General features: G+C 46.3%; 1 protein-coding gene across 1 annotated transcript in view; it reads left to right on the top strand.

Moving 5' to 3' along the window:
• The window catches only part of LOC308060261 (lipoxygenase homology domain-containing protein 1-like), a gene marked incomplete at its 5' end in the record, with an annotated part of 211,124 nt that extends 188,371 nt beyond the window's left edge, over nucleotides 1-22,753 (top strand). Inside the window, one exon of the mRNA XM_080378728.1 lies at nucleotides 1-22,753. This exon is cut by the window's left edge and continues 7,693 nt beyond it.

Here is a 22,753-nt window from a genome sequence, read left to right as displayed (position 1 = left end):
TCAGCTGTCCACATGGCTTCTCTTTCATCAATGAAGTTGACGGGGCTTTATTTAGTCACATATCTTAATGTCACAGTCCTACTGCCATTCCTATTAACATATTCTAGCAACGTGGTTGAACTATCTCACCGTTCTATATTAAGGAGGGAAAGGGCATGCTTATAAAATATTCTGGAGGCGACAAAATAAATAAATTTTAGAGATCAGCCAGTTGCACTTCCCGTACATCTGGAGACGCAGGAGGACAGAGAGGGCAGAAGGGCCAAGGGTGGGTGGCAAACGGCCCTCCTCGCCTGCACCCCGCGCCCTGTGCCCGGCGGCTCAGGTCGTGGCGCGGGTAACTCCCGCAGAACTCCCGGGTGACTCCCGGGGGCAGGCGGCCGGGGGTCTTCGGGGGCCGGAGAGCCGCCGCGCACCCGCCGGGCTCCGGGGCCGGTGGCCGCCGCGGGCCGCCCGGGGGGCTCCGGTCTCCACCGCACGGAGCCCGGGACGGCGCACCCCGGCCTCGCCGCCCAAGCTGGAAACTGCCGGCGGGGCCACCCCCGCCACCGAGACAGCCGGGCGAGCTGCGCGGGTCGGCCGCGCTCCGCAGGCAGCCGGAGCTGCGGGGAAGGCGGCGGGGGGCGGGGGAAGGCATCGTGAGCTCGCCTAGGCGATTCGGTGCAGAAAACACGATTTCTCCGAGTGTTGGAACACAACGGCATCTCCTCACCTTCCCCCAAACGCCTCTAAGACCGCGTGAGTCACGGCACCACCCGAGAATTGCACCTCGCAGCCGCGTTACACAAAGTTCGGGGAACTACGGCAGCGCTTCCTACGGGACGGGCGGGGCAGCGGCGCCCCGCGCCGGACCTGCCGGGCCGGGAGGCGAGCGCAGCTGAGCGGGCGCCGGCTGCCGGCTGCCGCTCCGCTCGCCGGGCGCTACGGCGGGGCACCAGCACCCGTACCGGCCCCCCGCCACCGCGCTGGTGCGGCGGCGGCTCCCCCCGCTCCGGGGATCCCCTCTCGCAGCCCCGTCCGCATCCGCCCGCGTCCCGCCTCTCCGGCCCCGCGCCGGGGGAGCACAGTCACCCCGAACGGCGCCGAGGGCGGCGGCGGGCGGCAGCGGAGCCGCGCCCCTCCCGCTCCCCCGGCCCCGGGAGGCGCCGGCCACACCCCGCCGCTCCCCGCCGCCCCGCTGCCTCGCCCCGCGGCGCCGCCACCTCCCCGGCGCCGCCGCGCCCACCCCCCCAGGTCGGGCAGCCGAACCACCGCCTGCCCCCGCCGCCGCGGAGCCGTGCTCCGCACCCCCGGGCCCGCGCCGGGCCCTTCCCTCCCGGCCGCCGAGCGCCCCCTTCCCCGCCCCTGCGCCAGTGCCAGTGCTGGTGCCGGTGCCGGGCGGGGGGCGGCGGCAGCGAGGGAAGAGGGATGAGGTCATCCTCTTTCCCGGCGTCAGTCAGCTGGGTGGTGGCAGCGGCGGGTGCGGGCGGAGGCGGGCGGTGAGGCGGGGGCGGGATGCGCTGCTCCGGGCAGTGCTGCCCTGCCTGCTCCCGGCTCGGGCAGAGCGCGGCGGCAGCGGCGGCCCCGGCACCGCCGGCCCCCGCGGAGGCGGCGGGGCGGGCGAGCTGAGCGCGGCTCCCCGCAGGCAGGCGGCGCTGCGGCCGCGGACGCCGCGGAGGAGCCGCCCGCGGGCGCGCAGCCCGGCGCGGAGCGGGGAAAGGGGACGCGGGGAGCGGCGGGTCCGCGGCGGCTGCGGCGGCGGAGGGCGGGAGGCAGGAGGCAGGAGGCGGAGGAGGAGGAGCAGGGGGAGGCGCGGGATAAAGGAGCGCTCGCCGCTCCCGCTCGCTCTCCGGCGGGGCTGAGGGAGGCATCATGGCCGCGAAGTCGGACGGGCGGCGGAAGATGAAGAAGGGCGGCGAGGTGGCATTCACGCCGCTGCAGAACTCCGAGCACTCGGGCTCCGTGCAGGCGCTGGCCCCGGGGTTGCCCGCCGGCGCCGGGCCGGGCGCCGGCAGCGACGACGACGAGGCGCCCGGGGGCGGGTGCTGCAGCGGCGGCGGCGGCGGGGACGGCTCGGGCGGCGGCTCCCGCTGCTGCTGCTGCTGCTGCTGCGGCGGCGGCAGAGGAGGAGACGGTGGCGGCGGCGGCGGCGGGGGCTCCCGGGGCTCGGGCGGGGGCTCGTCCTCCTTGTGCCTGCGGCTGGGCAGGGAGCAGCGGCGCTACTCGCTGTGGGACTGCCTCTGGATCCTGGCCGCCCTGGCCGTGTACTTCGCGGACGTGGGCACCGACATCTGGCTGGCGGTCGACTACTACCTGCGGGGCCAGCGCTGGTGGTTCGGGCTCACCCTCTTCTTCGTGCTGCTGGGCTCCCTCTCCGTGCAGGTCTTCAGCTTCCGCTGGTTCGCGCACGACTTCAGCACCGAGGACAGCGCCGCCGCCGCCGCCGCCGCCGGGCACTGCCCCGCCGCCGAGAGCAAGCTGCTGGTGAGCAGCGGCTCGGCGGCCGCGGACATCGACGCCGCTCGCCCCTGCACGCCGCAGCGGCAGGCGTCCACCGCCAGCAAGAGCAACGCCACCAACAGCAGCAGCAACAGCAGCAGCAACGCCGCGGGCAGCGGCCCCGCCGGCCCCCGCGCCGGCACCGGCCGGTCGGCGTCCTGCGCCTTCTGCATCTGGCTCCTGCAGTCGCTCGTCCACATCCTGCAGCTCGGGCAGGTCTGGAGGTGAGCAGCCGGGCGGGGGCGGCGCGGGAGCCGGGGCCGGCTCCTCACGCCGCGGGGGAGGGAGCCCGGCCGCGGGCGGGACTGCGCACGGCGAGCGGCCGCCGGTCCCCCCCCGGGGTCCCTCCCCGGGACGGCGCGCCGCGGCCCGCCGGGCCCTGAGGGGCCTCGGGGGCGGCCGGGCCCCGCGGGGCCGCCAGTGGCCCCGGGCGCGGAGTGACCCGCCCCGTCGCGGGGAGCCCCGCCGGGCCCCCGCGCGCCCTGTGCCGCCCCGGCTGGCGCCCACCCACGCGCCGCGAAGTGCCCTAAACTTCCCGGGAAACCGGTGCCGGGGGCCAAGTAGAAAAAGGGAACAGGCGGGAAGAGAGGGGAATGCCCCCACAGCGTGCGCCTCCCGGTCTCCTCGCGTGTGGGCAGGACGGCGCTGCCGCCCGCGGGGAGCTCCGCTGACGGCGGAGAGTTGTCCGTCCGGAAACTCTCCATGCACGCCCCGTTGCCTTGTTGTGCTATTGACGTGTAAATAACGCTGCGCGCTGTCTGCGCCTTGCTACGCGTATGCGTCTTCTGCGTATGTGATGTAGTAAAGGAAAGTCTTCCAAATCAAACTTTTGAGTCGCTGCTCTCGGGAACATCCGCAAGTGACATGGTGTGCCTTGCGGAGAGGACGTGCTGGAGCAGGTTGTGGAAGGCACGTGCTGAAAAGGGAGATGACATCACAGTTTGCAGAAGTAAGGTTTTCCTTTATTTTAAGCAATCCAGGAAAGATTTGTACGGACGCTGAATGCCCTGCAAATTCATTTAGTGCTGCCTGAAAAGTCCAGAGTTCCAAACGCATAGTGTACAAGGAGTTAAAATTCCCACATAAAATTGTGGAAGATAGATGCTGCGTGAAAGAAACTCATGCGGTGGGGCAGTGCACTGAAGCAACAGCTGAAAATCCTTCTGCGGTTTCTCAACTGAGGAGTGGAAATGAATTCTTTCGTGCCTCTCTTTTGGAAACACTGGGTTTTTTTCCACAACTATTTCATTAGAGAGTTTAATTTGTTGTTAGTCTAAACTTCTGACTCTGACATTCTAAAACTCTGTTCCACCCTTTTGGACAGGGGCTGTCTTTTGCTCTGTATTAGTGCAGTATCCAGTACAGCTCACTTCTGCTTGTGGCCTTTAAGCATCAAGGAATCCAAGTGCTGCTAGATAATAGATGGAAGAACTTGGGATGTCATAACTGTCTTTCTCTTTCCAGATTTTTTGGTTTGTTATAACAAGGACGTTTTTCTAAACCTGTGAAACTAACTCAAGGTTGCAGGTGTGCTTGATATTAACTATGACACAACTTGAGAGGGAAGCACAGCTTGGGGGAAAAAAAAGAAGTGCTGCTTTGTTCTAGATCTTGAATGCTCGTATGCTCCTGTGTGCTCTACCTCCACAGTTGAACACAAGTTAAGTTCAGGACTTTCTAAACAAAATATTTTTTATGTAATGTTTAGTCCCAGTCCTGCAGAGACAGATAAGTACAATGGCTCAAACTGTACACAGAAACTCATGTTGATAATAATCCATAGAGAAGACAAACAGTGTGTATCATATGAGTGACACAGAAGAGAGTTTTATGAAGTCTGGTGTCATGACTCGGTATTGGAAAACACAAAGAGCAGGACTTTGGGTGGAGCAGGGTGCGATCCAATATTGTATAGCACTTCTGTCAGATGAGGTGGCTGGGATTTAGACTCTCCAGCTGCTTGTTTTTTGATGAAGCACAATCTCTTTTAAAATAAGATTTGCTCCTTGCAGGATCACCTAGTCCTCTATATTTAAAGCTAGCTGAGACTCTTTTGATCATGTGTAGCTCTTCTTCGTGTTTTATGTGTGGTAGCATGACTACCAGAATATTAAATTGACAAGGCGTGTTAGGGCATTATTTATGTTTTATGTTGTTATGCTTTTTTCTCAGTGAAACAGAGCCATAGAATTGGTTGTCTGTCAGTAACTTGGTAATATTTATCTGCAGTTTTCCACAAACATACAAATTACATGGTCAGTTGTATGCAGTCTTGCATATCAGCACTTCATAACTGATTGAAGTGATTTCATTTTAATTCCCTAGGTATAGTCCTCATAAGGGAGAGCCCTTAGAGTCATCTAAAACTAATAATCAGCACCAAAAAGGAGAGGTCACATCAAACACTGAAAAACTCTGTACATAAGCATGGTGTCGGAACTAACATGATCTGTGGATATTTTCTGGAAAATAGTGTCTCTATTCGGACACTTAATAGTCCAAAACTTCTGCTCCGCAGTGTAACATTGGCACTGGCCTGAGCAAGCAACTCCTGAGCACTTGGGCTGAAGGATGATCTGAAGTGTTTTCCAGTTGCATGTGTTTGGAGAGTAACTCCTTTAATGTAGCTAAACAGACTGTGCCAGCTGTGTTAGCACCACACGTGCACATGTGCTGGGGGCACCGTCCCCACAGTTGACATAACCCATGTTACCCTTTGTTCTGTGCCTCTCTCTGTGTGTTTTCCTCTCAGCTTTCTGTTTTTCCTTCTCTTTTCATTTTGTCCCTGGCTAAAGTTCTCCTGTAGCCACATTTAAGTTTTTTGTTACTTATTGTATTGAATCCCTGACAAGCAAAAATGGCAGTAATATTTGTCATTTCTCTGTCAACAAGGAGCCCTTGGTATAAGGTATAAGAACTGAGGTTTTGCATAAGGGCAAGGATATCAGGGAATGAGGAGAGAGGTTTGCATGTGGCTGGTCCTTGATATATTGAGATTGGTGCTCATTTTGCTTTTGTTTAGTGTTTTTTTGTTCTCTGTCTCCTCTTAAAATGTTGAATTGTTTCATGAGGTCTTCAGTTTCCCTTTAATTGTTCCATTGCCAAAGGGGGGAATTGTGTCAACTGCTTATTTAAGGAAGCCATCCTGAGGAATGTGGGGGTACAACCAGCAATCCCAATGTTTTTGGATTGAAAAAGAAAAAGTGTAAAAATGTGGGTTTAGTTATTATTTCTGTAAGGATGATTTTTAACAATTCCAAAGCTTTTCATTGTCTTACATTAGAGATTAATTTTTCTTTACAAATATATTGAAAGCCAGATCATTGAAAATGATTATGTGTTAATTTTAACTAAAATGGGCTAATGGGAAATGCATGAGGTCTTTAATGTGGCATGGAACAATGCTGGAAATAGGCAATCTAAAATTACTAAACCCATTTTTTCCTGGTGTGTAAAGAGGAGCTCCAGGAGCATCTAAGCTGCCAATCAGTTCTGAAGAAAAAATTAATCTTTTTTTTTTTTTTTAAATTGAATTTTTAAATTTTTAAAGGAAAAAAAGGGAAGTGGATACTCTAATTTTTAGTCTGTAAGGTCTCTGAAGAGGTGTATGGGCCACTAGGATGCAGATAAACTACTGCCCTTTGAGCCTGGCATGAAAGTATGTGACCATTGCCCTTGAGCATCCCTTTGATTCAATAAGCTTCCCAGGTTTACCCCCTAGCTTTCAGATTTTGCAGTGGATAGCAAGACTTGGTGACTGGATATAAGAGATAATAGAATTCACTTGGCATCTGTGGAGCAGGTTCATTTCATAGAATCATAGAATGATAGAATCATTTAGGTTGGAAAAGATCTTTAAGGTCATCAAATTCAACTGTTAGCCTAGCACTGCCAAGACCATCACTAATTCATGTCACTAAGCACCATATCTACATGTCTTTTCAATACCTCCAGGGATGGTGACCTAGCACTTTCCTGGGCAGTCTGTTCCAACACTTGACAACCCTTCCAGTAAAGAAATTTTTCCTACTATCCAGTCTAAACCTCCCCTGGTGCAACTTGAGGACATTTCCTCATGTCCTGTTGCTTGTTACCTGGGAGAAGAGACTGACATGAATGACACCCACCTGGCTCCAACCTCCTTCCAGGTAGCTGTAGAGATCAATAACGTCTCCCCTGAGCCTCCTTTTCTCCAGGCCAAACAACGCCACTTCCCTCAGCTGCTTCTTGTAAGATGTCTTCTCCAGACCCTTCACCAGCTTTGCTGGACCTGCCTCAGCACCTCAATGTCTTGCAGTGAGGGGCCCAAAAGTGAACACAGCATTCGAGGGGCGGCCTCACCAGTGCCCAGTGCAGGGGGACAGTCACTGCCCTGGTCCTGCTGGCCACACTGTTTCTGATACAAGCCAGGATGCTGTTGGCCTTCCTGGCCACCTGGGCACGCTGCTGCTCATGGTCTGTCAACCAACACCTCCAGGTCTTTTTCCACCAGGCAGCTTCCCAGCCACTCTTCCCCAAGCCTGTAGCGCTGTGTGGGTCTGTTGTGACCCAAGTGCAGGACCCAGCAGGGAATCTTGTTGAACCTCAAACAACTGGCCTCAGTCTGCCAATCCAGCCTATCCACATGCTCCTGCAGAGCCTTCTTGCCCTCATGCAGATCAACATTCTGTCCAACTTGGTGTTGTCTACAAACTGAAGGTGCACTCAATCCCCTCATCCAGATTGTTGACAAAGATACTAAACAGAACTGGCCTCAGTACTGAGCCCTGGGGAACACCACGTGTGAACCGCTGCCAGCTGGATGTAACTCCATTCACCACCGCCCCTTGGGCTCAGCCATCCAGCCAGCTTTTCTCCCAGTGAACAGAACACCCAGCCAGGCCATGAGCAGCCAGTGTTTCCAGGAGAAAGCTGTGGGACATGGTGTCAAAGGCTTTATTAAGGTGCAGGTAGACATCATCCACAGCCTTTCCCTCCACAACCAAGTGGGTCACCTTGTCACAGAAGGAGATCAGGTTAGTCAAGCATGACCTGTCTTTCATAAACCCATGCTGGCTGGGCCCCATTGCCTGGTTGTCTTCTATGTGCTGCGTGATGGCACCCTACATGATCTGCTCTATAACCTGCCCTGGCACTGAGGTCAGCCTGATAGCCCTGTGGTTCCCCGCATCCTCAGTCTGGCCCTTCTTGTAGATGGGTGTCACATTTGCTAACTTCCAGTGAACTGGAGCTTACCCGGTTAGCCAGGACTATTGATAAATGATGGAAAGTGGCTTGGTGAGCTCCTCCACCAGCTCCCTCAGTACCCTTGTGCGGATCCCTTGTGTGTGCCTAAGTGGTGTAGCTGGACACTGACTGGTCCTTTTGGATTATGGGGGCTTCATTCTGCTCCCTGTCCCTGTCTCCCAGCTCAGGGGGCTGGGTAACCGGAGAACAACTGGTCTTACGATTAAACACTGAGGCAAAGAAGGCATTAAGTATCTCAGCTTTTTCCTCATTCTTTGTCAGTATGTCCCCCTGCATTCAATAATGGATGGAGATTCTCCTTAGCCCTCTTTTGTTGCTAAATGTGTTTATCAAAATTTTTTCAATTGTCTCTTATGGCAGAAGCCAGATTAAGTTCTGGCTGGGCTTTGGCGCTTCCAGTTATCTCCCTGTGTAACCTCACAATATCCTTGCACTCCTGAGTTGCCTGACCCTTCTTCCAAAGGTCATAAGCTCCAGCCAAAGCTCTCTGTTCAACCAAAGTGGTCGTTTTCCTTGCTGGCTCATCTTCCAGCACGCGGGGACGGCCTGCTCCTGTGCCTGTAAGGTGTCCTTCTTGAAAAATGCCCAGCCTTCCTGGACTCCTCTGCCCTTCAGGACTGCCTCCCATGGGACTCTGTAAACCAGGCTCCTAAACAGGCCAAAGTCTGCCCACCAGAAGTCCAAGGTGGAAGTTCCGCTGACCCCCCTCCTTACTTCAAGAATCGAAAACTATAATTTCATGATCACTGTGTCCAAGATGGCCTCCAGCCATCACATCACCCACAAGTCCTTCTCTGTTCACAAACAATGGGTCCAGCATGGTTCCTTGCCTAGTTGGCTTCCTCACCAGTTGTGTCAGGAAGTTATCTTCCAAAATTTCCAGAAACCTCCTAGACTGTTTGCTCTCTGCTGTATTGTGTTTCCAGGAGGCACCTGTTAAGTTGAAGACTCCCACAAAAACAAGGGCTGGCTGTTGTGAGACTTCTCCCAGCTGCTTATAGAACATTTTGTCTGCCTCTTCATTGTGATTGGGTGGTCTATAATAGACTCCCACCATGACATCTGCCTTGTTGGCCCTCTCCCTGATTCTTACCTATCTTACTCAACCCCATCATCACCATCATTAAGCTCTAGACAGTCAAAGCACTCCCTAACATACAAGGCTACCCCACCACCTCTCCTTCCTTGCCTATCCCTTCTGAAGAGTTTATAGCCATCCATTGCAGAACTCCAGTTGTGCGAGTCATCCCACCATGTTTCCGTGATGGCACTTATGTCATAGTTTTCCTGCCATTCAATGGCTTCCAGCTCCTCCTTTTTGTTGCCCATGCTGTGTGCATTGGTGTAGGTGCATTTCAGCTGACATATTGATCCTTACCACCCTTCTGGGGAGAGAAGCCCTAATTCTTAAGTGGCCATTCTTAAGTGCTTCAGTGTTTTCTAAAACATCAATAACCCTTGCATCTTTGCTGCCACATGGCTATGCATCCCCTACATCCACTGAGACACCAGACTGAAGGACCTCACCATGACACTGTCTCTCAAACATTGGTGTGCTGCCCCCTGCTTATCTCTAAGTGAGCCTGGTTTTATCCTTTTCCCTGTTCAAATTTAGTTTAAACCTCTTTCAGTGAGCCCTGCTAACTCTGTGCAAAGATCCTTTTCCCTCTTTGAGACAGGTGTACCCCATCTGTTGTCAGCAGGTCTGGTGGTGTACAAGCTGAACCATGATCAGGAAACCCCAAATTTGGCTGGTGACATCAGGTTCAGAGCAAGGTATTGATCTGCTGGCTCTTCCTCTTCCCTCATCATTCCCTGCAGCTGGAAGGCTAGAGGAGATCACTGCTTGTGCTCCTGATCCCTTAACCAGTCATCCCAAGACCCTGAAGTCTCTCTTGATTGCCCTCAGGCTTGTTGCAACTTCATTGCTGCCTACCTGAAAAATCGATACTGGATAATGGTCTGAGGGCCGCACCAGGACAGGCAGCTTTCTCTTCCCACCTTCAGCCAGGCCGCCAGGGAGGCAGCAGACTTCCCTGGGTGGGTCCGCTCTGCACACCGGGCCGTCTCTTCCCTTCAGAGGGGAGTCTCCTCTGACAGCGACGCGTCTGTTTTTCTGTGTGGAAGCTGTTCTGACACGGGGTGTAGGCCGACAGCCTCAGCGACACCTCCCCGCTAGATGAACCCCCGTCCTCGTTACTGCTGGGTCCCACTTGCAAAGCCTTGACGCGCCATGCGTGGGCACCTGGGCCCCTGGGCCGGGCACAGAGGAGACATCGCGCTGCACCGGGCAGGGACCCGTCGCCATTCGCGCTCTCCCTTCAGTCAGTCACTGTGTCGGGCCACGCGGAGAGAGGACAGGGAACCCTCTGGATCACATGCCCTGGCTGCCCGTCAGGCCTGTCTGAGAGAGGGCAGGGGGTGATCCCAGTGGTGGGTCTCTCTCTCGTGCTCCCTGATCTCCTCGTGCTCCCCAACCCCCACAGGGCTCTGTCACTAGGTGGGGGCTCCTCTCCCCGGGCGCACTCCCACAGCTGTGCCCGCTGCTGCGGCTGGTGCTGGTGTAAGAGCAGAGCCCGGCCAGCAGCCCGGCTCCCGGCTGGCAGCGTGTTCCCACCAGGGCTCTGCCTGGGCAGCTGCCTCAGCCGTGGGGGGTGCAGAGCTGAGAGAGGCCGTGGCTTCCTGCCGGGTGGGTACCACCACTCCCTGGCTGAGCTGGCAGGGCTTCAGCAAACTGCCATGCAAAAGTATTTTCCTTGGAAACTTTTTCTCTGGATGATATTCCTTTGGGATGGCAGGATTGGAGACCAATGCTACTGAAACTCAGGACCCATTGGTCCTGAGAGCCAGCCCTGAGAGAGGATGGGTTGTAGAAACTGGGCAGGCAAGAGTAGGAGACAGGAGGACTTGATGGTCCCCATCTTGTGCCATCTGGAAAGTAAGTAGCAGCTGCTTGAGACAACTGTTGTACCTTGTAGGGGAATGGGGTGAGCAGGCTGCCTTGGTGCGCATGGTGCTTGGAGATTCCCGTGGTGGCTGTCATTTTGTCTGAAAGGCTGCAGTCAAAGTGCCTGAAAGGGAACTGTCAAGTTTCTGTAGCCAGTAAAGCCAGAGGAAAGGTGAAATACTGGAAAGAAGAGGACTGGAAATTTCCCTGTACAATTATTTCTGGGTAGCTGAGATGATACTGAGATGATTAAGTATATCCCATTACCAAGTGAGGAGTTTTGGCTGAGATTGGTAGCTGTGTGTCTACATAAAGAAGGAGACACCAGGTTAATTGCTGGCCCTTCCAGGTGGCACTTGTCCAGGGCAGATATCTATTCCAAAGTGGATCTGGTTCCATAACAAGCTATGCAATGATTTAGCTATATCTGTTTATATGTAATACTAAGAAATTATTATCTTCCTTCTCTGTCCTGGTTCTTACTTGGGGGAAAAAATAAAAAAAAAATTGGAGGAGGGTTATAGAAGTGATGCTGGATTCTGGAAGTAGCGTGAGTTGCAGTCACCCTGGTGCCCTGTGGAAATATTTTTCATGGGGCTCAATCATCCACCAGAGAAATTTCATTGCCCATGCTCATAAACTTCGCCTCTGCAGTCAGCTAATGCTCTTAACAATTTCCAGAAAAAGAAGGGAAATGGTGTCTGCACTGTGTATGAGAAGTCCTTACAACTTCCTCAGCTGCTCACTATTAAGTATGACTGGGCCCCTAAGCTGGAACTGTGAGCAAGGTAGTGAGTGAGGTAGATCAAAGTAAGAAAAAATCAGCTCAACTCCATCCTGAAAAAAGGTTCATTTATTTTCGCACTTTTGCTCTACATAGTAGTTTTGACACTTTTGTTCAGTAGTAATGTAAGAGTTCAGTGTAGTTAGGTGGTCAATAATTCCAGCTGCCATTGGACTTCACACTGAGATGTGATAATATCTCAATCTGACACCAGTTTTTCTCACTGTTTTGAAATCTGTCAGATAATTTGTCACATTAAGTCCAAATTTATGAATCATAGCCATTTCCTAGACAAGATTATTGCATATCCTCCCCATCTGTCTCTTAGTGTAGCAAAATGCTACCACCCAGCAATACCGTATTTCTTTCATTGAGTTACTGCAGTGCTTGAGTTGAAGTCCTACTGGCTAACTATTTTGCTTGCTGTGTCTTTAGGACATGGGAAAGGTGTCAGAAATGGGAATTGAAGTTTTTTTTTTTTTTCCTCTCTGAAAGCAGGATTAGAAGGGGCAGCCCACCCTGTAGACAGCCTGACTACATTTAAACTTTTGCTAATACATTCAGTAGAATAAAGTTTTTTTTTTTTTGGGGGGGGTTGTTTTTTTTTTTTTTTGTGAAGACATGATATGCAGATGAAGGCTGTGCCTTTCAGATTTTTTTTTTGAAATACAAAAGTGAAGCTTTACCATGTCCTTAAAAATCTGTTACAAGTCTGCATACAAATCAAATTTGGTATTCAGTTTATTCTAATAACCTAAGCTACATGTAAAAGATGCTGATGTACTTTAGAAGAAAGATACTGTACTTTAATAATTAACAAGGGTTCTGTCTATAGGGAATATTTATCAGTTATGTAAGTTTTCAGATTTTTCAAAGGACTGTGTAAGCACTAAAATTTCTGATTGCTCAATTGGCTTAGTAGGAGAAGTAATATTTCATACACAGAATGCTTTCTAGAAACTTACATATGGGAAAAATTTATATCTGGCTTTTTCCAAACTATGTGGAAAATCTATATGATTTTAAGGGTTTGTGTTTCAGAACATTTTGTGTCACCACGTATAGATATTATTCTAGAGTTCTCTGACGCCATGCAGGAATGTACATACCATGAATTCAAATAAATGTTTCACATTATAATTTGTTTCTAAATGTTGAAAACATTCAGAAAGTTCTTGCAACGATATGAGGTTTATTGGCTAAAATTTCTGTGTTACTTGCATCAGGGAAAGTACTTAGTGCTGAAAGGTCAGTCTGCATGTCCACATCTCCTGTGGGAAAGCAAGAAAGTATAACATCACATCATGATCTTCATCTATAGCTTCAGTTATCCTGCTCCATATCTTTAGGTTATTTCCATCACAGTTTACTTTGTTCAGAAGAGTACGCTCCTTGTACTAAGGAGTCCTTGCATTAAGGACTAAGCTGGCTTAGTCCTTAATATTTGTCCATAAGGACTGACTTGGCTACAAAGATGCAAAACTTATCATAAAATTAAAATTAAATCAGTTCCTTTGTCACTTCTCACAGTGTTAGCTTATTCTTCCATCTCTCTGTTCTAATTAAGTAGCTTTCAATATACAGCAGATTAATCACAACAGTGACTTATAGTTTCAGTAAACAGGTTGTTTGGGAGGAATTTATCAGGCACAGACAAAATCAATAGCTCTTTTGCTTGTATTTCAAGGTACAGTAGAAATTTGTGGTTGCTGAAGTATATTTACAAAGTAGTGCCATTTTTGTCCATTTTAGCACAGTCATCAATTGTATACATTCTTATCAAGTAGGCATACAGGAGCAGAAGTGGCAAACTTTATAAAAAGAACTGGTTTGATTTGCCTGATTTTTAAAATGAAAGGCAGCTGATATAAAAGAGAACATGAGGAACAACTGAGGGAGCATATAAAGGGAACAGGTTCTGAAAAGACACACGAATACCAGTTAATCGTCATACACTATGTGCCTAACTCCAGTTTTATTTCCCTTCAGCCACTGACCAAAGAGAGATTACTTGAATAATTTTCTAAGTGACTGCTTGAGAGACTGGAGGAAGATTCAGGAAAAAAGAAGAGTTGTATGTCTGGAAAAACTTACAGCAAAAATAGATACAGAGAGAAAACATTAGATAAACTCTGATTGCAGTGAGGCACCTCAGCAATGATAAATACGAATGTGAGCTATCAGTTGGACATCAGTTTACAGGGAGAAGAGTACTCTTAAGTATCTTTTCATAAATTTTAGAATTAAAAAATAATAGGTCTTGGGTGTATTTTTTTCCACGAGATTTTACCTGAATTTTCTGACAACTGTGACCTGAATTATCGCTTCCCTGTGGGCTCTGATTGCTGAAGTGGTTTCTTGTCGCTCTCCCTCTCATTCTGTTTCTCTCCCTGAATAGCTGAAATGAGTAATAATGTATTTTCCCCCCCAAGATAAAATAATTGCTATTCTATGTTATTATTTTTATTACTTTTCCTTTGTCAACATGCTTGTGCTGTTCACTACGTTCATCGTATACGATTTGTATGGCACGCCATAGAAATCTTTTTGATTGGCAGGGATAATCAGAGGGAGTGGTTAACGCTATCAGTTACAAATGATTTGATATCATGAGTTGGAGCAAATGGAGTGAGACTATTTTGTGGGGTGCTTTCAAAGGAAGTTTGGCAGCCAATGACGTGACAACAAAAGTAACTTTTTGTTCTTCTAAAACTGGAAGGTGTGACATAGACAAGGCTAATGTACCAAGGACCGGTACCAGCTGCTTTAGAGAAAGATGCAGATGTTTTATGGTGAATAAAAAGTAAATTAACCTACAGATGGAAGGGCAGTTTCCCTTATCTCTATCAGCTGCTGTATATCAGATTGATTTCTGCCCTCAAGAATGAAGGTTAGCAGTGCCACAGTTTCCAACATTACTCACTTTAATGGATGTTTTCCTGTAAACATCTGATCTATTATAGGATCCTGACAACTCCTCTGAGTGTTTTTTTTCCATGTGGGTTGCATAGGATCAGTAGACGGTTTCCAGCAAGTCCAAGGAAAGTACCTTTTAATATCAAGCACTAGACTTCAGCTCTCTACAGAGGGATCTATACACGCATAGAAAAAAAAATGCCACTGTGCTACTTTCATGGTTTAATAATGGCTAGTGTGGAACGGTAAGTTTGCTTATTAAAAATGTGTGGCTTTTTTATCTTAAGATATCTTAAGATATCTTAAGAGTATGGGTGGAGTTGTGTATCGTTATTTTTCTTCAACCTTAATCTTTATATGCTCACTTTATATAGAAATCTTTCTAAGAGCCAGATCTAAAATAGGACTTAGCTCTGCAAAGGAGAATTTAGATGTTCCTCAGGCACACAGACCTGAAAATATAATCTAGAAACTTGGGCTCAACAGCCTTGTTAGGAAGTTTCTAGAGCAACTTAAACATAAGGGACCATAATTTTCAACCTGAAAGTGTCCTAGAGGCTTTTATTTCTGTGTTTTAGACATTTCCAGAACCTCTCCAGCACACACAGCCTGAGTCCCTATTTGTCATTTAAATCCGTTGCAAACCAGGGGCTAGGCTGGAGTGGTACCAAAACCCCTTAGTGGATCCAGTTGGCAAGCATTGATTAAACCTCCTTTATGAGCAATGATGAGCTTAGAACCCCAACAAGTATTACTGACCCTGATTGTTTTATAGAACTGGAGAAACGTCCCTTGTGATTAGAGTATTTGCTCAGGTTTTAGGAAATCCAAGTCCACTGCCCTGTGCTGTGAGGACATCTGAGCTGTGAGGGCTCACATCCTGTCTCCTTGAGTGCTTTGTGCACGGAGGCTTAGGCAAGACTGGATGGGGACATTTACTGTCCTTCCTGCTGGAGCTGTGTTATCAGGCTGACAGAAGTGTCATGTTTGTGAAGCCAGAGGGGAAGACTTAATACTTAAGGCGTTCAAACGGGACCAAATACAGATTTCCCTGTCTTTCTTTTTTTACTGCTTAATTAATTTTTGTGTCCTGCCTTTTAACCTCTCTATTATCCTAAAAGTACGCCACCAGTATTTCTGTTTACAAGTATTCATCCTTCTTGTATAATATAACCACAAACAAGACCACCTTACAGATCTATGTGGAAATGCCTGCTTAGTTTATGGGAGTAGCTCTAGATCATCTGAATTAGCTGAAGGATTTTTTCATCAACCTTTCCCTGTCATATGTAGTCAACTTTAGAAAAAGAGAAAGAGGAGAGGTGTTTTTGATATGTCACGCAGTAGTTGATTCACCCTTTTCTGCTGTCTCTCACAAAAGTGAATTAAATAAAAATCCTAAAAATGCTTGAGTTCCCAGTTCTTGCTCTGAGTTGATTTCCTGATAACATTTCTGTAGGTGATTTTTATCAACGTAAGCAGCAGAGTTTTGTGGCTGAAATAAAACCCTAGCTACGTGTCCCAACTTCTTGTCTCCCAGCTCACCACAAGCTCCACAGCAAGTGGAGCCCAAGTTTTCAGTATGCATAATTTTGGTTGCCTTTTTTACATTCCTGAGCTTCAGAAATTAAGAACTACATCTCTCTTACTTTCATTGGAGTGGAGTTTATTACCATTTCTTTTTTCTTAAAAGGGGAAGAAGATTTTAAATGGCTCAATTTGGGCAGTCAAAAGCAGTGCATACTTCTGAAAATGTTTTCATTTAGCTATTTAGTATTTATTTACAGTCAAGTTATATTGATATTATGAATCTTAATTTTTGTAACATACTTTGAGATACTCAGATGGAAAATGATCTAGGTGGAAACAAGTCAAAACAAATTAACATGTCAATGTGCCTATCAAAACATGTTTTAAGTTAAAGACGTTGGAAACATGAACATCTCTCCATAATGGACCTCATAGGTATATTAAAGCAAGATTTTAATATTTTAAGGATTTCTTTCCTCAATGGTTTGTGTTTATTATGCCCATAGTATGCTATACAGCTTGAAAATTTCTGTCCTTCACCCTATTTCCATCCCCTACCCACTTTTTCTGCTTTTAGTTAGCTTATCACCCCCTCTCTTGGGCTGTTTTCCTTGTTTGTCAGTTTGCTTTATAAATTGCTATGGGGAAAAAAAATGGCCTGGGTAACAAGGGTTAGGAATTTTTTTAAAAATAGCGGAGGTGCTAGAATCACTTCAGCCCAAACCTTCCAAGCACTGGACATTTCAGCTTCAAAAGCAATGACATGTATAGGTGACAGGAGACAAATAAGCTGAGTGTAGAACATTTCCAGTAGTAATGGTGGAAACTACATTCAACACAGAATTATTGGAAAAAGCATAAATGTAAACAGAGTTCACAGTATATTAAACAAAGATGTTATGTAAGTAAAAACCGGGCAATTAAAGAAGATTTACCCAAGTGAAGCCAAATAAAGCACAAAGGATAATTAATATGGCTGAGACGACTCAATAATAACAGCTTTGAACTTCTGCAATAGTGCATTAATACATGTGTCAAAAGGAAGGGTTGCATTTTCAGTCAACAACCATTTGTTTGGAATTTTTACCACACAGGTTAATTAAGAACTCGTGATAACAGAGTATGAAAATTACCTTACTGAACTGAGGGCTACCATTTGATCCTTTAGTATGCCATTCATTATTTTTCCTGTACCTAAAAAATACAGTTTTGGGGATGTATGTTTTTCTCTAACCTGTCTTCATTCTGTTAGTGTCACTTCTGTGGCAGAGCTACTCCATTAATGATCCAATTGAGGTAGAAAATTAATTAATTGTTGGGTGTGTTCTCTGCATGGCTGGATAAAATCGAGGGCTCCAGAGAAAACTAGTAAAGGGTAGCAAACAAGCTACTCCACCAGCAGTCACTAAGTTTGCATCTGAAGAGACAGACTCAGCCCCTTGTAGAGCTTACTGGTGGGTCTGAATAAGCAGAGCATAAAAGCCCAGGAGCTGAGAAGGCTGTGGCTGAAATGGATCTGTTTCCTTGTCAGGTTCAATCTGTTACTCAGATGCTGTCAGGTAGATTGAGAACTTGAGAATTTGGGCTTGTTTTGTGGGGGGGTTACACTCACCAGTGTGAAAGTATAACCTCTTTAGAGGGAGAATGCTGGTCTCGTAACCAGCCTGTGATTTGGACCACGGGGGGTTCCTCGTGTGGGACTTGCCTGTCTCCCTTACTCTTCCAGTGAGAGGTATTAACAGATTCCAGCCTCACCTGTGCTGGTAAGGTGTTTGGAAGAAGGATTTCTTTCGATTCCTTTGAATGCTTCCTAGAACAGCAGGAGACTGATACATGCAGGTTTTGGGAAACTTCTGTAATGCAAGTAATGAGGAGTTACTACTACTTGCAGTTTAAGGGTGTGTTCAAAATAGAGTGGTGTTTTTGAGCAGGTGCCTTTCCTAACTAATGTCAAAGTCAATTCCAGACCTGAACTCAACCCTTTTCCTGGAGTTCAGCTATTCTTACGCTTCCTATCTCTTTATTATACAGTGTGTGGATTTGCGCAAGGGAGTCAACCACTTCTGTGATAAAAGCCAGAACTCTCCTACAAGGCTAACATCTTTTAACAGGACAGGTACTAGACATGTGGTATACCCTACTGCTGCAGAATTAATATTAATAAGTCGTTATCAATGTTATTTGTAGTTTTACAAATGAGAGTTTTCTGTAACAAAAAAGAAATGATACATCCATGCCTCTCTATTTATTAAATATCAGGTACTCTGATTGGATTTAAGTGCAGAAAATATTGGATGGGAAGAGCATTTTGAAAGCCACTGACTGTCAGCTGAATTAAGTATATTTAAGTAATGACATACGATGTTCCTAATGAATACTCTAAGTAAGAAATAGAAGTGTATTACAAGAAAAAGTATAATATTTCATTTTTTTAATATAATACTGTCTTACAGAATTTTATGTTTCCATAAAATGATTCATTGAGCTTTGAAACAATTGGCATTTAAATTATCAACTTGTATTAACACAGAATGTTTTCAATACCTCAGCAAAACTTGTATCCTTAATTCTTAATTTTATACCAGCACCTAAGGAAGAAAGATGGCCAGTAGCTTCATTTGACACCTAGCACTAATACAGGAGTCCAACTTAAAAGCACAGTGTTCATAGCCATCATCATAAAAAACCGTAAAAGTATTCTTTTGAAGTTCACTTGTGAATTCAGTTTGACTGTGTTAATGACTTGTACTGATTTTTTGTGCCTGAGCTTTATTAGTGCAAATAGTATGGAAGGTGTATTTTAAGCCTGAGTGCCAGAACATTAATCAAAACCTTAATTACATATTCAGTAGTAAGACTCACAATTCATATGGGTCTTACTTAATTTCATTACTCATCCAATCAAGGATCAGAAGCAATGACATATGATTTAAATAGCAAATTGTTTTGGATATTTCTAATTAGTAGACACAAAGGATTGGTTATTAAAGAAATTAACTTCAGCACCTTGAAAACTGAAGAATAACCTTGAAATGAGAATAAACTTAACATTCAAATCTGTTCACAGAAAATTTACAGGAAGATTTGATCCATGTCTAGTGTTTATAAACTATTTGCAAACGAATAAACAATAGACATCTGATAGAAATATGCCTTCTAATGGCATGCCATAAATCAATCTATGGCAAATTCTTCATGAATAGCAACATTAATAGTTGTAGGGAAGGAGAAAGGAAGACAGAAGGATTATTTACATTCATTTCAAGTTATTGTTTTGGGTTCAAATATTGCAACTTTCACTCAAGGGGGCACTTTATTGTGAGAATGCCTCTTTGACCAAATAAATTCTAATCTGGTCATAATGCAGAATGTGTCACACTGGTTTTATCTTATTATGTGGGAGTCTGCCGCTGCTTCATCTGTGTTTTCATTTACCCATCCTCAAAAACCTGTGAAGACTCCTGTTGAGGGGGCAAAGATTTGAAAAATGTGTCAGAGAACTTGAAGGACCAGTAAAAGAATTGGGTCCCTCTCCCTGTTCCTGCTCTCACTCTGCGTTCAGTTAAGTGTTCTTCATCTCCACTACAACCCAAAGCTCTTTGATTCTGTGGTGTACCACTCTTGATGCCAGAAGACGGTTGCTCTATGGCTCCCTAGAAGCTGCATTTCTATGAGTGGTACTGAATTCTGGAGGCAAGGAAACAGAAAGCCATGGGAATAGTCTGGGAATCCTATTGATTGCCATCACTGAATGTGGATGTAGCTGTGATTTGTTGCAAGCAATTTCCTGACACAGGCTGCCCCACATCTTACTATTTCTTAAGTGAACATAATTTTAGCCTATAGGCTTCACAAAGAGAAGAAATGCATGAAGGAGTCAGGTAAAATCTGGGAGCCATCAGTCATGGAAGTATTTTTTTAAATGTCCTTTTTCTCTTGGCAACTATTTTTATCATATTCAAGCATTAGCTCTGAGAAAGAAATAATGTTCACTTCAAAAGCCACTTCCTCCTCAATAAATAATTCAGAGCCATAGATTGTTCAGGAGGAAATATCAACACACTAGTAGTAATTTAATATACTGAGCAATCGCACTCACTTTAGCCTACATATGATTTAAATAGAATATGACAGTTTAGGGTCTCCATTTGCCCCATGGCATGTTGGGATCAAACTTGGCAAGTGATTACAGTGTTCTCATATCTTCTGAAGAAGTGAATGGAAGTTGCATAATTCAGAGAGGATTTCTTAATTACATGCTAAATCAGAGTTTGCCTGCTTGTGTTCTGAATCCAAATTGTTGCTTTAGAGCATGTGAATATTTTCTGTCCTTTGTTAACTAGCATCTCACAATCATGTCTCTGTTTTTTTTTAACTTGTTGAACTATTCTTTTGAAGCACAGTTTCAGTATATTAGTTACCTGTGCTTTATCCTGTAGGTGAAAGGCTGTGCCTACCCCTCTTGAGCTGTCTGACCCATGGGATCAATCTGCAGAGGACAACCTGCTTTCTGGAAGTTGGGGTTTTTTTCCCCTTCCTTCCTTTGCCACTGGTGGGCCAACACCCTACACTACAGAGTTAACTACTGGTTGTGCTGGGAAGGTTTGTGTTTCTTTCTGAATAGTTACGGTTAAAAACAGACAAATTCCTTCTCTAATGCTTTTGCTCTAGTGGTAGGAAAACATAGAGCTGGGAGTACATCTATGGCATAGGTATCATGTCCTACTAGGAAAAGGCTACAGACCTGTCATACCTGAACTCAGGTTAGGACTTCTTTCACTACATCACTTTTTATAGAGTGGCTCAGTTGTATTCAGTCTGGTCCGTACTTGCTGCATCACGACCTTTGGTGTAAACTTTCTTCTGTTTCGGCTCTACACAAGCAACATTAGTCTAAACATTGAATGAGTATAAGCACTCTCATGAAGGATTATGGCTATAATCAATTAAACTATAGCAATTAATCTCTGGTTTGCATCCATGGAAGTGGGTTTGCATTGAAGCAAGGGATGCCTACAGTAAGGAGATGTTAAATGAAATGCGTATCTTCGTGCATTTGTCCTTTGCATCCTCTAGGGTCTGTATCTTCTAGCAAGCCTATTGTTAGGAAGCCTTCTAACCATAGCAGTGTTTATATCAAAGATATATAATGAACTCATACTCAGGGACATACAATTGTCTTGGTGATAAGATGGAGCCCAGAGCTGTATTTCTTCAGGAAAGAAGTAGATGGAGATTGAAGATGTTTTTCTATGTTCTTGAAAAGAAAATAATTGCCCTCCCTACTTCTATAGCAGCCTCCAAGTCATCTGGCTGATAAGGGGAAAAGATAGCCAGGGCTCCTCTCACAATCTGTTCGCCTACAGAGAAGGCTATAGCTGAGTAATTCTTTCTCCAGAGTTCCACTATAATATCAATAAATCTAGGAGGGGTTCAAGGGGAGCCATCCCCTCTTCATATAAATCCATGCTTACCTGGAGAAGCATAATGCCACAAGATCTGGCTCATTACTATGAATGTAATACTGGCCTTGTTGTTTAACTACCTATTTGACCTAGTCTTTCAGCAGGACTACGCCAGAGATTTTCATTTTTGGAGCAGTCTGCTGATCATATGGCATGTGTGTAAAAACAATGAACATTAGGTCAGTGGTAGATGTTTCTGCTTTGATTTAAAATGCCTTCAGGATGTTTGGAAATTTTCTTTATGTTCCAGCGGGATATGAGAGTAGACAGATGATGGAGCAATGGTGATCAGCACATAACTCATAACACTACAAGAGATGTTTTGAAGCACCAGCCATTACTGTGCAGCTGGATGAAAAACATGTCTAAAGATGCACTCTTCTTGTCTAACTGAGAAACGGTCCTCAAGTTGGTGGTGACACATCAGGAAGAAGGACTTCATACTGGGAAATGAGAGAAGATAGGGGGAAACCCTATGCCTTTTATGCATATATAATTACTACAAGAGGAGTAAGATGGGAAAAATGAGGATAATAAAGTGGATATAGAAATGTTAATAACAATTTGGCTAGCAAAGAAAATCTAAACTGCTGAGAAAGTAGTGTTGATGACACATTGCTGCCAGGATTGTGTTTGATCTGTTCGGTGGCTGAGTGTTGTCCCTAAGGAAAAGCTGAAACATGGATATAGACCTGCCAAAAAACAGTGCAAGAAAAGGGAAGAAATAGGGGCATCTGTGAAGAACCTGAGTCAGGTGAATTCATGACTGGAAATAGGAGCTTGAATGTTGTGTGTTACTGAGGACAGAGAACTCAGACTGGAGACCTGCTGGTGTACTACTGAGTATTTAATGATATAATAACGTGAAAGCATGGGTTCTATGTGTTTAAACAAATAAGTTTTTTTAAAAGGTCTTCAAAAGTGGTTTCCCTGGGCTACCACTGGGCTTCTGTAATGGATTGCTGGAGTCTTATTGTGAGAAGGGAAGGGTAGACATTCCAGAAATCTGTGAAAATTTTACCATTGTGGGGGATTTTAACTACTTTAAATAGATTTTAGAGAACACAGCCTATCAGTAATCATCATGCTGTTTTCATGTGGTAGCTGACAGTCTTCATCAAGTAGTTAATGTATCAGTAAGTCGTGTTAGTGATCTGTTTTTTATGGAGGTATTTTGGAATTTTTAGAATGTCTCAGTAAGCAATGAGGACACTATGGAAGGCTGATAACACCAAATAACCTTCAACAGAGTGAGCACAGATACCTTCCTTTTATGTTTCTTGTGGAAATAAAGAAGTTCCTAAGTGGCTTTTTTGTTGTTGTTTTGGGATTTCCGCCCCCCCCCCCAAAAAAAAAAAAAAAAAAAAAAAAAAGAAAAAAAGAAAA

This window comes from Falco punctatus, assembly GCF_963210335.1.
Source record: "Falco punctatus genome assembly, chromosome: 3".
Taxonomy (NCBI): domain Eukaryota; kingdom Metazoa; phylum Chordata; class Aves; order Falconiformes; family Falconidae; genus Falco; species Falco punctatus.
The sequence above is the reverse complement of the archived record's forward strand: the minus strand, read 5'-3'. Positions and strand labels throughout refer to the sequence as shown.